The sequence below is a fragment of the Vicia villosa genome, linkage group LG6 (assembly GCF_029867415.1).
Source record: "Vicia villosa cultivar HV-30 ecotype Madison, WI linkage group LG6, Vvil1.0, whole genome shotgun sequence".
Classification (NCBI taxonomy): domain Eukaryota; kingdom Viridiplantae; phylum Streptophyta; class Magnoliopsida; order Fabales; family Fabaceae; genus Vicia; species Vicia villosa.
In genome coordinates this window covers 140,878,342-140,889,357 of record NC_081185.1, presented here as the reverse complement: position 1 = coordinate 140,889,357, position 11,016 = coordinate 140,878,342, and the positions used below count along the sequence as shown (strand labels likewise).

General features: G+C 31.5%; 1 long non-coding RNA gene across 6 annotated transcripts; it reads right to left on the bottom strand.

The window, feature by feature from the left end:
- Positions 1–623: 623 nt before the first annotated feature.
- On the bottom strand, positions 624–4,094 carry LOC131610249 (uncharacterized). Of its 6 annotated transcripts, none has more exons than XR_009286438.1 (9): positions 3,602–4,094; positions 3,375–3,488; positions 2,546–2,614; positions 2,277–2,335; positions 1,941–1,998; positions 1,804–1,849; positions 1,621–1,707; positions 968–1,094; positions 624–810 (listed from the first exon to the last, which is right to left on the bottom strand). It is a non-coding gene; the product is annotated as an uncharacterized LOC131610249 (long non-coding RNA). The 6 variants fall into 6 exon arrangements; XR_009286437.1 differs by having other exon boundaries at positions 3,375–3,485; positions 3,602–4,093; XR_009286436.1 differs by having other exon boundaries at positions 3,375–4,090.
- Between the last annotated feature and the right edge of the window lie 6,922 nt (positions 4,095–11,016).

The following is an 11,016-nucleotide window of genomic DNA, read 5'->3' as shown; positions in this document are numbered from 1 at the left end:
AAAATACAAACCGCAAACCGAACTGAACCGTGCGGTTTTGTAAAAACTGACCCAAACTAATCCGAACCAAATGCGGTTTTTTGCGGTTTCGGTTTGGTTTGGTTTGGTTTGCGGTTTTCTATTGGGTTGGTTTGGTTTTGATCACCCCTAGTTGGGGCTTAACCCATGCTTCAAGCCCAAATAGATTTTGTATGAAGGGGCATGTTAAATATTTAATGAAAAGAAAATGCATGTATGGGGTGTGGACATCGGTTCGGGCCGGATCGGGTTCGGGCCCAAAACCTCAATCCGGCCCAACCCTCGGGTGACAGTTGATGGCCCAATTCCGACCATTTTTTTTTTCGGTTTTTTTCGGTTCGGTTAAAAACGGTTCGGTTTATTAGATCGGTTTTTTTCGGTTAAGCATATTTTTGGACCATATCAAATTTTAAGCCCATTGTAAAATAGTCAAATTTTTATTAAATGTTTATAATACATTCAGCCCATTAATTACTGGGCTATAAACTATGGCCCAACTTAGATCATTGATTTTTTAAATCCATTTTAAAATTTAGAAATTGAATGATTTTTGTTCAGTTTCTTTTTAAATACAAAAATTAGGCTATGTTGATATTCTATTCCAATTTGATTAAACTATTATATTTAATTCTTTCACTGAAAAACAAAGTTATCTACCTTTTATTATTCAAAAATTAGACAAATAAAAATGTTTATCAAATCTAAATAACACTATTTATTCAGTCCAATGTTTGGGTTCTCTTAATGCTTCATCTAACTGTGACAATTTCTTTTCCATTTCAGAACAGGATCCTACATAGAAAAAGATAGAAGAGATATTAGAAAAATTAATAAAATGGAAAACAATTTTATAAAACTTACTTTAATCACTAAAAAAATTGGCATTAGTTGATTTAGAAATACAAGCATCCAAATCATTTCTATAAATTCGAGCATCTAACCAAATTACCTAGCATATCATTTGATGTTGTCAAAAGATCATTTCTTGATTTTCCCATTTATAATGTCTTGACCAATACAAATTATAAGTGATCTAAATATGTGTATCCACCAATTTCCTTGAATTATTTCATATCCTGTAACACCAAAGGAATTATCAGTAACAACAAAGGAACTAGCAAAGATTACATCTCCATAAATTAACATGTTCCCTTCTCTTCATTTTCCAACAGCTCCAACACTGCTAAACACTAAAATTATCTTCTCTTCTAATTTTATCATATGCTTTTTTTAGTATTGATTCTCTAGCTGCTATTAATTCTGGTATTGCTTTTTGTTTATCAAATTAAAAGTGAAAAAATAATAGAAATTATAGACACTATGATATGATACTAAAAGTCAACTATAGTATATAACTGTATGAATCAAGTTAGAACTAACTGATTATGTTAGTTACAAATTAGTTACTAAATCCATATGTGATATTTTGATTCACAGATTCTATTTTTATTCAATGGCTCCAATAGCAGCAATTTCTAAATCTATTAAACCAAGAGGTCACTCATATATAGAACTTGTTATATTCTATATTTGATTCATTTATTATCTTAACTTTTATAGTATCTTTATATTTAACAAGATCACATGGGAAAATCAACAAACCTTCACTCTACAACAAACCTCCAATGCTTTATTTGCAAAAAGTTCTCTTAAAATCTGACTTTTCAAGGGAAGTTTCACTTTAGCTTCCTGCAACAACCAATGTAACTAAATTAAATTTTGCAAATGAGTTTAGCAGTGAACAACCAACCAAAAGAACTCACAAAATTAGAAGTTTCTCTTTACCACTCCTGTAACAAATACAAACCTTCAATCTCTGAACTCTCTTAACCTGCAGATGTAAAAACTTGGCGATGAACAACTCATCAAACAAAAACACTCAAACTGCATTTTCAATAAGCTAAACAAATGTATACACATACCTTGGAAGCTCTAGTTCTGCTAGGAATGATGTTGAATAACAACTTTCATGGCACCACCCTAATCACAAACACAAACCCAAATCAATAGTCCAAATCATTAATATATAAACACCAGTAGACTAAACAACAAACTCAATTTCAACTTCACCCCATGGGATCTCTTCAGGGTACCTAATATTCAGATGCAAAACTACTAGTATTCAAGACATTAAAAATTTCAGATCCACAATCAGAAATCATAGATCCAAAAATTAAAAATTTCAGATCCACAATCAGAAATCATAGATCCAAAAACAGCAACTTCTTTCTCACCAACAAGGGTTTTAGAGTCCTTACCTTAACCTTGAATTCAAAATGCTTCCACCATGAACAGAGTTATACTTTAACATTTATGTCTGCAAATAGAGAAATAAAACACATAATAAGTTAGTTCAATCGGTTCAAGTTTAGGGTTTTACTTGTAATCGTCTTTGGAAGTTAACAGAATCTTATGATTTTAAGAAGAAGGGGAAAAAAGAATAAGAAACGAAAAGAAGAAGAAGAAGAAGAAGAAAGAATAAGAAACGAAAAGAAGAAGAAGAAGAAAAAAGAAGAAGAGAACTTACAGTAACACCAAGAATATGGAACGGGAAGATATGGATGCTCATAGTACGACGGCGGCGGCGGCGAAAAACCTAAATCACAGAGAGGATAGAAACAAGGAAGTGAGAATGAGAAACCCTAAACTTCTGAACATCTATATGGATTTTTATTTGGGCTTAATTTCTATGGTCCAAAATTATAATAGCTATTAGTATATAATTTAATCGGTTCGGATCGGATTCCGACGGATTAGATTTTATCAACCGAGCCCGACCAAGTTAAACCGCTGAAATCCAAACATTTAGACCGCAGTAACCCGAAAACCGAAACAATCCGATCCGTGACTGAAAATTGATTTCGGACCGGTCGGTTCTAATCAGATGGTAATGTTTTGTCCACCCCTATACGCCTGTACCTATATTACTATTGCTTCTGGATTGAATAATACAAAGGATAAATATTGCAAGGTACAAAAAACAACATCTCCAACCTTATTAACTCCGAATACTTGAGAAAACATAAGTATGAAACACATTTATACATGTTAAGGTAAAAAAGCTTTTAATTGTTTCACAATAGTATTTGATGACAGAACTACAAAAATAGCATGACACTAGAAAGTTCATAACTATGACAATGCTAATTGAACAAGTAGTTTTAAGACATATATTTGAAACAACTTCATTTTTATATTGAAGGAAATTCCTTTACAGTAGTTTCACATTCAGCATACTCCACAACATCCCATAGTTAAACGGTGATTAAAGCAAACAGTATTTGTATTTCAACAAAGAGAGAAACAAGTGACTCAATGACAGTCTCAAACTCCATAAGCAGGTCAAAAGCACTTACAATGAAAACAATATCAGACAGAGGAAAATTCTTGGAAAGCGTGGAAATTAGATCTGGGAATGGCATTGGCCTCACGGGTTTCCCTCCCTCCAAACCCAACCTTCTCACGACCTACTAAATCAAACACAAAAAGAACCTCAAACATCATACCTTGTAAAAGTATAAGAATACTAACTTACATAACCTTTATTCATATAACACGAAAGGGGAAAATAAAATAATTATACCCATAAGCTTTCCCTTCTAATTTTTTATCATAGAAAGTAGAAACACTCATTCAGATGAGTTTGGGGGATTCAATCGTTTTATAGAAACAAATTAATTGATTTTGGTTCTAAAATTGTAGTGCTATTATAAATTAAAACTCTACGATTTCAAGTGAGTGATGAAAGACATTGAACAATGGAGAGAAAAATATGTTTAGGGTTCAATCTATTTTGTTAGGAAGGTGTTCTGCGAATGAATGATGGAGAGTTATGGGATGGTGAGTTTGTGAGGTGAGTTTGGAGTAAATAAAAGGAAGAATGGTGAAGGAGGAAGAATAAATATGAACGAGGGGGAGGAAGAAGAAGAAGAAGAAGAAGAAGAAGAAGAAGAAGAAGAAGAAGATAAGGTGTCTGGATGTGTGATTTTGGGAAAAGAAAAAAGACATTGCGCTCGACTCCTGATGAAGAGAAAAGATGTTTCAATTTTTTTTTTTTGTCTAAAAATATACTCCATCTCAGTTTGAAATTATTTTAAATTCTTTTAATGTAAGAAAGAATTATAATATCGCTTATATCTTAGCGTTAATATAGGAAGCATCCAAAACAACGTAAGGACTATTATAGAGAATTATAATGTTAGCGTTTTAGTAGAAGTGCTATTATTGTTTTATCTATATCACATGTCTTTTTGTCAAGTTTTTAATAGCATTTTATTAAAAAGTGCTATCAATGTAGTGCTATTATAAATTAAAATTGTAGTAGTCCCTCACATCAATGTCTATGTCTACAACACCGATAGAGTTCAACTATATTGCTCTTTCGACGATGTCTCAACCGATTGAACAACACAGAGGCATTAAACTCAGATATTAAGTGGATGTTAACCCCAATCCTATGTCTAGAATCAAAATCTAACAGATATCCCCCTAGTCAAGATTTGTGATGTCTATTTCTACAACAACACAAATCCAAAACATTTAAGCAAAAAGATCAAGAAAACACCGATTAAGATTTGTAAAGCAAACTTTATACAACTAGTAGAAAGAGTAACAAACATCCATGGGTTTAGAGTATTTACATACAAACTCACCAAAAGAGAAATACAAAGAGAAGAGAAGGAGAAGAAAACCAAATCTTTCACGGTGTCAATCACGAGCAAAGAAGCTTCGACTCCGGATCATCCGATTGCAAGCTCCAATGGTGTTTCCAAGCTAAATCTACCCAAAAATGACCTAAGATGAGTTGGGGGTTCAAAAATACCCAAAACATAACCTAAAAAATCTGATTTTCGCCTATTTATGAAATTTTCAGATCTGTCCAGCGCGCAGGAGCGCGCATCGCGCCCAACCTGCTGAATTGAAAAAACAACTTTTAGTAAAAATGGCGCAACTTGAGAACCGTAACTCCGATTTGCACCCGGTTCGAAGCGTTGGAAAGCTTATTCTATTTCCTATCTAACAATGACAACACATCAACAGAATTGGTGATTTATTATTCTTTGGTTTTGAGCTTTATTCGTTGACGAGTTGGTTTCGATGCTCAAAGAAGCGCGTTTGAAGCCGTGTCTTTGACACGTTATTGCTCATGCTCCAAATACACCTCAATACCTACAAAATGAATAGAAAACTATCAAAAAGTATAAAAGTATATGAAAATATATCTATTCACAAAGTATACATATTTATACACAAAACGGAGTATTATTCAAACGATATTAACAAAAAGTATCGATAAGTGCAACAAAACATATATACAAAATAACTACATTTTGGCACTTAACAATATTGCCAATCGATTGGCTACCCTAGGTTAATCGATTATGAAGCTAAAAAAGGAAATGAAATATATTTAGCCGTTGCACATCATTAAGAGGTTGTCCTAATCGCTTAGGGCTAGCTCATTTTGAAATTATTCCAATTGATTGGAAGAGTGCCAATCGATAGGTAGAGATAAAAAATGTTGGGTAGGAATATGGAGTAGAGAAACGGTCTAGATAGGTTTAATAGACCCTTTTAAAAAGTTTGACCAATTTTAAAAATGACATATCATAATTTTTCAAATGCGGAAGTCTTAAAGCGAAAATATAGATCCTATGCTTTTATTGGAAATCAACCACAGATACAATTTACACAATTAACAAATATCCTTAGATTGATTAGAGATTACAAACAAATAGATATAGACTACACATAATTGGAAATTCATAAATTACATGAGATGTGCCAATTACAAACTAACAATTACTACACAATTCTAACACCACTAGTTTGCAGATTTTAATCAGCACAAAAACAAAATCAGGTTCCATTTCTAACAAAACGTAAACTTATGTAGTAAATCACTATCAATAAAATTTAACAATAAACTACACTAAGAAAGGATTACCTAAATAAGTAAATAATCAACGAAAATTAAAATGAAAGAGAGAGAGAGAGAGAGAGAGAGGGAGAGAGAGAGAGAGAGAGAGAGAGAGAGAGGGAGAACACTGGGATATATAATGGTTCGGCTCTATTGTCCTTACACGAGCCTATTTTATTTTCTAATTGTTTCCCATTAAAAGTAGATATTCCAATATGTTTTTATAAGTATTACACAATTTCATACAATCACTAATCCATAAAAATGATGAGAATAATAATCTTATATCTGGATCTTGAATTGTATACAACTTTTATGCTAAACTATTAATGAAATCTTTACACAATTCCCGCTTCTTGAATCTTCAAGCTTCACCAATCTTCTCCAATTTTTTGTGTGACAATTACCCTTGATCCCACTGATTTCTTAACTAATGAATTGTGTGAAGATTAAGAAGAACTCCTACATTGTATATAGACTTACAAACAACACTACCAAGGCCAACCTAGAGAGAAAAACCTCATTATTTTAATTAGAATTTGTTACCACCAATCACATCAACCATGATCTTGCAAGCTTCCTGAAATCCTTTACTAAATCTTCAAGAAATGATAGTTTCAAGACACATCTCCCTTAACAATTACAAATCTCCATGAACAAGATCTGAATTCAAACTAGAGATTGAAGATGCGAGAAATTCTATTTGCAAGAGTTTTTTTTATAGTTTTTTTAAACGCATATTGTTGATTTTCACACAATCGCTTTGATTATTGTTATTGTGTTATGAGAGAATGAGATGACAGAAAAAATTACATTAATTGTTTTTATTGTGTTAGAGACTTAGATCTATCAAGTGGCATAACAACAAGCTTCATGTTCTACTCCTGTCAGAACATTTTTGGGAAAGCCTATGCGAAATCCAAAAGGACATTTGAATGATGTCACTTTAAGGAGCGAAGAATAATTAGAAGGAGATGATGAGAAGAACAATGAGAGCAAATAATGAGAGCAATGAGAGTAAGAAAACCTAAACTACATGTGAGGTCGTGGAAGAAGAGAAAGAAGAGTCTTATGTACCCCTTACCACATAAGCTTCATATCACAATTTCTATAAAGACTAGCAAAACCCAAGATATAAGAGCATTTCAAGAAATTAATTGAGATCTTGAAAAACAATTGAGAAGTGCTAGAACAATCTCTTTTCAACACTCTCTCCAACACTCACTTTCTTATTGATTGAAACATGTGTGGGTCCCTCACATTGGAAATGGATCCCACATAAAGTGGTAGGACCTACACATGTTTCAACCAATAATAAAGTGAGTGTTGGAGAGAGTGTTGAAAAGAGATTGTTCTAGCATTTCTCATATTAACATTCCTTTCACGGAGACATTATCCCAAATTCTATCTTGCGCTAAATTTCTTAAGGAAATATTATCAAACAAGCAATTATTGGAAGATACTGGAACTCTAGTGCTAACAAAAGAAAGCAATGCTATTATACAAAATAAATTTCCTTCAAAATTTAAAGATCCTGGGAGTTTATCAATCCCATATATTATAGGCACAAGGGGTATCTATAGAGCCTTATGTTATTTACGGGTGAGTGATAACTTGATGCCTTTATTAACTTTCAAAAAATAGGCCTTTGTTGGATGAAATTCCATCGAAATATATGTGCAGCTGGAAGTCAGGTTAGTCAAATTCATAGAAGGAATTATGGAAGATGTAGCAATAAGGATAGTGCCACAACTACAAATATTACATTTCCTGACAAAGCTTTCACTTAAGCTAGAAAAAAATGAGGTATTATGCCAAGGCGCACGCCATGTTTTATTTTTCATAAAAATAAAACAACACATTTCCTCGTTTTTTAATATAACCGAGGGGAAAACAATTCAAGACAGACTTTGAATCTCAACTATTGCAGTTTATGTTTTTATTTTTTTATAAGTGAAAACCAAATGATCTATCCTTTTTTTTTCTTAATAATCGAGGGATAAAATAATAAGATTTTACTATAAAAACCACTGTTAAACATCTTTTACCTTAATCCTAACTTATATGTTGCCACTCCAAACTAGTACGCATCATTCTTTGGGATGGATTGCAAGACAGGAAAAATCTCAATGGTCTTTTATTTTTGAATAAAACATTTGTTTATGTCCTTGTAGTCTATCTCACATAATGGTGTTGATGTTGTATTTTTAGAAAAACTCTCTGTTAAAGAATGTTGAAAAAGTTCCCTATGATAGATTGCAAGTACAGAAAATCATTTATGCTTACAGGTTAAACAAAGAAGGTTATTCAACCTTTGAAAAGATATATGAAACAAAATCTGGAATTGCAACGATGATGATGAATCTGAATTTTTTTAATATTCTATATAAACAATGTAATGTTTATAGAAAATATTATTTACCTCAACGTTCTTCTAAAAGAGAAGAGCTTACTTATTTTATTTTATTTTTCTAATTAAAAAGGAAAATATGTTTCCCCTCAGTTTTTTAATAAAAATAGAGGGAATATGATACACAACTACAACAACGAATTTCTATCCTACATTCTTAAAGGAATAACACTCAAGATATTGCCAAGACATTAATCTGCAACATACTATCTACATCCACCACTATATATCTTTCTTGTGAAAGCATTTTTCTTGTTAATGTTTGCTCAAAATAATGAAATTTTGGAACTTAAAGACACTTGAAAAAGTCCTCTATGATGTATTGCAAGTGCAGAAAAAATATTTCCAACAATTGGAACTAATAACTCCTTACTTTGAGCAGATAGCTCCTTAGAAGTTGATTTCATGTCATTCATAGAAGTTTAAAATAATAAGCACAAAATGTATCAAACAAGATCTGGATTATAACAAACATGTGTTGTTCTCCAAGAATAATAGCTATTATGATAACGTAATTTAATATTTTGTGTAAATAATGTAATGTTAAGAAAAAGCTTATACACCTCATTTTTCTAATGAACATGTGTTGTTCTCCAAGAATAATAACATTTGTTGAAATAATGTAATTTAATATTTTGTGTAAATAATGTAATGTTAAGAAAAAGCTTATACACCTCATTTTTCTAATGAAACTGAGGGGAAAACATATTTTACCTCGGTTTTTAATAAAACCAAGGGTATAATTTTGGCGTGATAATTGAGGATATTGACCATCGTTCTTAAACAAATATGTGTGGACTATTTCATGAGTATTAACGCTCAAGACAGTTCCATTAATGATCCGCGTTAAACCTAACAAACATCCATTATAAAAGCATTATGAATATCAATAATTAATGAAACATATAACATGAAAATTGTGAAGCATAAAAAACTTGGTAAAGTTCTCTACGATGGATTGCAAGAGCACAAAATAAATTGTGTTTAAGCACTGCAAAAAAAACACAAATTTGCCAGGTGAAACCCACCCCGCAAATGCAATTATCACCCTGCAACGCAGCAATTGCGAGGTGGTGTATTCACCCTGCAAAAACGTTAGTCGCAATTTTTTGTAAGGGGAAATACACCCTGCAACTTTGCCAGGTGGTTTCCACCCTGCAACGTTGCCAGGTTATATGCACCCTGCAAACACGCTTTCCAAGACTTGCAGGAATGTGAAACAGATTGTTCAGAGCAAGTAACACAGTTGGTTCAGAGCAGGCGTGCAATATGTTCAGTGACTTGCGGGGTGAAATTCACCTAGCAAAGTTTGAATATTTAAAAATTTGTAGGGTGAAATTCACCAGGCAAATATTTCATTTCTTTTAAAAAAAATAAAAATTGTTTTAATATAATAATAATATTATATTTTTATAAAATATAATAATACTTTGATTTAAAAAATAATAATAATATTCTATTTTTAAATAATAATAATAAATAATAATATTTCGTTTCATATAAAAAAATTGTTTTTGATATAATAATAATTTGATTTAAAAAATAATTAATAATATGCTGTTTTTACGAATAGTAATAATAATAAAACAAAAATAATATTTCATTTTCATAAAAAATAATAATATTCTGTTTTAATAATTGATTTTTGTCAAAAACGAAAAAAATATATATTAAACCTAAAGAAATTATTATTAACAAAACTAAAAACATAAATTATTGTTAATGGTTCCTAAAATTTTTACCAATTCTAAAAACACACATTCTATGCAACTAACAAAACAACAACATATATTCCATCATTTAAACAAATTAATACATAATACCATAAAAAATTTATCTCAAAATTTTTAATATATTATACACAAATTTAACCATCACTATTTTTATCATACAAATTTCACTAATAAAGACATAATCTATACACTTCATACAACCCAATATCAAATGACAAAAAATTAATTTCATATGTGTACCTTATACTAGATGGCTTTGATAAAAAAATTGAAAGAAAATCCAAATCCAACAAGATATTTGAGCATATGAAATTTTTGGTTGTGTTAAAAATAGAAGATATAGTGTTTGTGGAGAAAATATTTTTTTGGAAATGAAGGAAATGTGAGAGAGATAAGATAAGTTGGGGGTGTGAGGGAAGAAAATGAGAGAGAGATAAGATAGATCGGGATGTGAGGGAAGAAAATGAGAGAAAGATAAGATAGGTTGGGAGGTGTGAGAAGTAAGGTGAAGTGTGTGATATTTATTAAACATTTGCGGGGTGCATTTTTCCCCGCAATGTATGTGTCATAAATGCTCACCTAACGTTCACCTGCATTCTGACCAAATCAGTAAAAACAACTTTTATTTTCCCCTCATTTTTTTCAAAAATAGTTGCGGGGCGAATATCACATGGAAAAGTTTAATGACGTTGGGACTTGCGAGGTGGAATGCACCCCGCAACCAATGTGTCATAAAAGAGTACTCGATGCTCACCTGCACTCTGACCAAATCAATAAAAGCATCTTTTATTTTCCCCCCTTTTTTTTCAAAAATACTTGCGGGGTGAATATCACCTGGCAAAATTATTTTCAAAGTTTTTGAATTTCTCTTCCACTGTTGCGAGACAGAAAAACGTATAATTTTTTTTATAAAAAATATCTGTATTGTGAGGTGT